Below are 4,939 nucleotides of genomic sequence, written 5' to 3'. Positions count from 1 at the left end.
AATAAGTAAATAAATAAATATTTAAAAAAAAAAGAATAAATTTCAAAAAATGAGCCAGGGGCTGCTGGTGCATGCCTTTAATCCCATAACTCAGGAGGCAGAAGCAGATGCATCTCTGTGAGTTTGAGGCCAGCCTGGTCTACAGAGCAAATTCCAGGACAGTCAGGGCAGTTATAGAGAAACCCTGCATAACTCCAGTTCCAGGGGATCCAGCATCCTCACCCAGACATATATGTAGGCAAAACACTGGAACACATAAAATAAAAATAAATTATTAAAACAAAGCAAAAAGAAAGAATGAAAAGAAGCACTCATGGTATTCCTGTCCCATGGTTTGACGTATGGGTCTGACTGTGTAAGCCCGAGGACTGCTGTAAGCTTGAGGATCAGAGTTTGAATCCCCAGAGCCCATGTTAGAAAACAAAACAAAACAAAAAGGCATGGTAGCCCACAAGAGATGAAATGTAATGGTGACATTCCCTGGGTGGCTTTCCCCACACTGTTCCTTAGAAGCTGTGTTTTCTGGTCTTCTGAGAATGCTGGGTTTCTAAACCTGGCTCAGTTCTGCTTCTACTTCACCTCCATCAGCCCTCAACAGTGTCCTCCAGACACTCTCCACTGGTTGTCGGGGAGAAGATGGCAATGCCTGAGACCAAAGGTCAGCGCCGCTTTGGCTGTTGGGCATCTGTCACTGGAGGTGTGGGCCCTGGGACCCCAAGGTTGGGGCTAGATTCCCCACCAGCTCTAGAGGGCCCCTCTGTACTTGGTGGCCCATGCACTGCCAGGGCTGCTGATAGCACCTGTGGAGAGATTTTGGTCCAGTTCCAGGGGACCCGACACTTTATACCTCTGTGAGCACCAGGCACGCAGATGAAGCACAGACATACATAAGGGTCTATACACATAAAATAATATTTTTTTTTCGAAAGAAACTAGAAAAATAAAGGCAAATCATCAGGGAAAAAAGAAAATAATAAAATTCAGAACAGAAATCAATGAAACTGATAGTAAGAAAACAAAAACCAAGCTGGCTCTTTGGGAAGAATAATTGGGTTTTTTTTGTTTTTTTGTTTTTTGTTTTGGTTTTTCGATACAGGGTTTCTCTGTGGCTTTGGAGCCTGTCCTGGAACTAGCTCTGTAGACCAGACTGGTCTCGAACTCACAGAGATCTGCCTGCCTCTGCTTCCCGAGTGCTGGGATTAAAGGCGTGTGCCACCATCGCCCGGCAAGAATAAAAATTTTAAAATCCTAACCGAACAAAGAAAGGGAAAAAGGAAATAAAAAACAAATCACTAATATCAGACCTGGAGAGAGATCATCACTACTGATTCCATGAGTTAAAGGATAATCAGGGAACAAATTTGACAAAATGTACCTGTCTTTTTGTTAATGTTTGGAGACAGGGTCTCACTAGGTGCCTTGGTTGGCTTGGAACCTGTTACGTAGATCAGGCTGGCCTTGAACTCAAGAGAACCACCTGCCTCTGCCACCACCCAAGTGCTGGAATTAAAGACGTGTACCTCCAAGCCCTGCTATGTACCAGTTTCTTGAAAAATAAAATCTTCTAAAATCTATACAAGAAATCAGTAAGTGCAATAGCCCTAGGTGGTGGGTTGAATGAGGTCCCCTCCATATTACTTCCCAGGTTTGGATCCTTGGTTCCCAAGTGGTGATCCTGTTTGGGAAGGATTGGGAGCTGTGGCCTTGAAGAGGAAGTATGTCACCAGGGTTGGATTTTGAGAGCTATTTTGAGCTATCTCTTTCCTATATCTATTCATAAATTTATTGAGTCGATACCTTGTAACTTTCCAAACATAAGTATAGGCTCTGATTGTTTCACTGATGGAGTCTGAGAAACATTTGAAGAAGTGAATAAGAATTTTCTGACGAAGCCAGTAATGTTTTAAAATGAAAACCTGACGAGCCAGCTGAGCCCAGCTTGCCCGTAGCATAGCGAAAGGGATCTTAGGATAGTTCTTTTGTTTGTTTCTTGATTTTTGAGACAGGGTTTCTCTGTAGCTTTGGAGCCTGTCCTGAAACTAGCTCTTGTAGACCAGGCTGGCCTCGAACTCACAGAGATCTGCCTGCCTCTGCCTCCCAAGTGCTGAGATTAAAAGCGTGCATCACCACCGCCCAGTGTAGGATAGTTCTAATCTGAGGGAAAAGACTCACATGTTTGCTGTTCCAGCTATGTGTCTTTATTGTTTTGCGTTAATTTTAATTTCTTGCCCTAATTGTCTATAATTTCTTAGCTCTAATTCTCTGATTCTTTTTTCCTTTTCTTTTTCTTCTTCATTTTCCTACATTCTGTATCCTACATTCTTTATTCTTCCGATCTTATTCCTTCCACTGTTATGAATTTCCAAGCATGTGTATATGCATATATACACACACTTTCACTAACAACTTGTTAGTGCTAAAAACAAAACAAAACAACAACAACAACAACAACAACAAAAAAAAAACTACAAGGACAGTTCTCAGGGACACAGGCATTATTTGAAGATACCTCCCAAAATTTATCAGCTCATTTGTAGCTAATCACAGCTGCAGCTGTGAGGAGGTTCCAGCAGTCTCTTAAAGTGGCTACTGCAGGTTACAAAGGGAGAAAATGAAACTATTGAGAGATCAAAGGAAAGGTAAAGAATACGTGCATTGTTTTACATTTCCAAAGCCTGCTTACTAACACCTGGAGGTGGTTAGTCAGTTAGGTGATAGTGATCTCTTGAAGGACTATAAGATAAGGACAGACACCTGCAATACCACCCAAGTGCATCAGAAGTCTTTGAATGACTTAGCTCTAGCAAGGCCAGACATCTGCCATTCAGCCTTGTGAAAGTTCCCCCCTGTGATTTCTCCACAAGGACTTCAGTTTGGCCAAACCATCCTGTCAGGAAGTTTAAGATAGAGAACAGGTTCCCAAGTTGTTTTATTGCAGTGTGGGACAAAAGGTTTCACTGTCTTATTTGCCAGAGTACACGGTTTGGGGAAAAAGTCATCCTTCTAACAGAACCTGGGGAAATTGTACTTGACATATAAGGAATCCAGTCCCAAAGCTGAGTTGAGAGGAAGCACAAGAGAACGTGCAGTTTGAGGCAGCCAGCCGTTCAAAAAGCAGTGTTTTTCACAGGCCATGCCTATGTGAACTTAACCTCCGTCAGATGTGTAAATCTCTGGGGGGTTGGCCTTCTAAATGTCAGCTGATCTACTGCATAACTTTGCAGATCCCATGAAAAACCTACTAGAGACCCCGGGACAAGAAAACTGTAGACTAGGTCTCTCAGGGACACAGATACAACGGTCTCCCATTAAGTACCAACAAGTGGAATCCACCTTGTGTAAAATAAAGTTATATCACAACCAAGTGGGATTTGTTTCTAGCAACAAAGCCTGCTTCAATGTACAGATATCCATTAATGTAGTCCATCACATCACATGGTCATGTTGATAGAAGAAAAAAAGGATTTGAAGCCAGATGTGTGGTCCGAGTTCTCAGGAAGCTGAAGCATGAAGAATCAAAGTTTGAGGCCAGCCTGGGCTACATAGAAAGACTCTGTCTAAAACAAAGGGCATTTGTGAAAACTTCAAAACTAATCTTGACTTCAAACAAACAAACAAACAAACAAACAAACAAACAAACAAACCTGTCGAAAAGGGTCAGGCCTGATGGTTCATGTCTTTAATCCTAGCGCTTGTGAGGCAGGGCCAGGAGGATCTCTCTGAGTTTGAGGCCAACTTAGTCTTCCCAGTGAGTTCCAGTCAGGGCTACATTATGAGACCCTGCCTCAAAAACAAAGAAAGAAAAAGCTTAGCGGGGTAAGAATGAAGTGGAACTTCCTCAACGTGGTGAAGAATATCTGCAAAACGCCTACAGTTAACATCGTACTCATTGGTGTCAAATGAACGATTCCCTACAAAACTGAGAACAAGACAAGGTTTGTCTCTCACACGCCTATCAATGTTGTACTAGAAATCTTAACCCTGTGCAATAGAACAAGAAAAAAAAAGGACACACAGATTGGGAAGAAAAACACACTGTATTTGTTTACACACAACATATATATACAATATATATGTAAAAAATGCCAGACAACAAAAACATTTCTAGAACTAGTAAATTATTGTAGTGTTGTAGAACACATGGATCATCTGCAAGTTATTTGATTTCCTGTTTACTAGCAACAAATAATCGGAATTTAATATCTAACACACATAACTGGAGAGATGGCTCAGTGGTTAAGAGCATGTACTGATCTTGCAGAGGACCTGGATTTGGTAGCTAACACTGATGTTGGGGAGCTCACAATTACTATAACTCCAGCTCCAGGGGAGCCAACACCCTCTTCTAGACCCTCTGGGCTCACACACACACACACACACACACACACACACCACCCCTCCACATACACACATAATTACTGACAAAATAAATCTTTAAAAATTCTCCTTAAAAGGCGTTCATTGGCATTGGCATCAAAAAAGGGAAATACTTAGGTATAAATATATTAAAATATGTAGTTCTATATGAGATAAACTCTAAGTTGTATGAAAGAAATTAAAGATCTAAATAATGCTCATGGAAACAAAATTTTAATAACATTAAGATGTTCTTCTCAACTTGACTTAAGTGTCAATGCAACCAAAATAAAAATTCCAACAAGACATTTTGTAGCTATCAAAAATTCAGTTCTAAAGGTTCTATGAAAAGGCGAATGAATCACAGGACCATCCCTGCTTCCCGGTCCGCTGAGATGTGAATGAGCAGCTGCCACACCTTCCCACGCAGCCTGTCGTGGTAGGCTACATCCCCTCATAGCAGTGAGAAAAGGAACCGTACAGCTGTAGTTTAAGATATAGACAGTGGTCAGGTGTGGTGGCACACGGCCATAATCCCAACCCTTGGGAGGCAGAGGCAGGTGGATCTCCATGAGTTCGAGGC

This window comes from Microtus ochrogaster, chromosome 8 (assembly GCF_000317375.1).
Source record: "Microtus ochrogaster isolate Prairie Vole_2 chromosome 8, MicOch1.0, whole genome shotgun sequence".
NCBI lineage: Eukaryota > Metazoa > Chordata > Mammalia > Rodentia > Cricetidae > Microtus > Microtus ochrogaster.
This window is presented reverse-complemented; position numbering follows the sequence as displayed.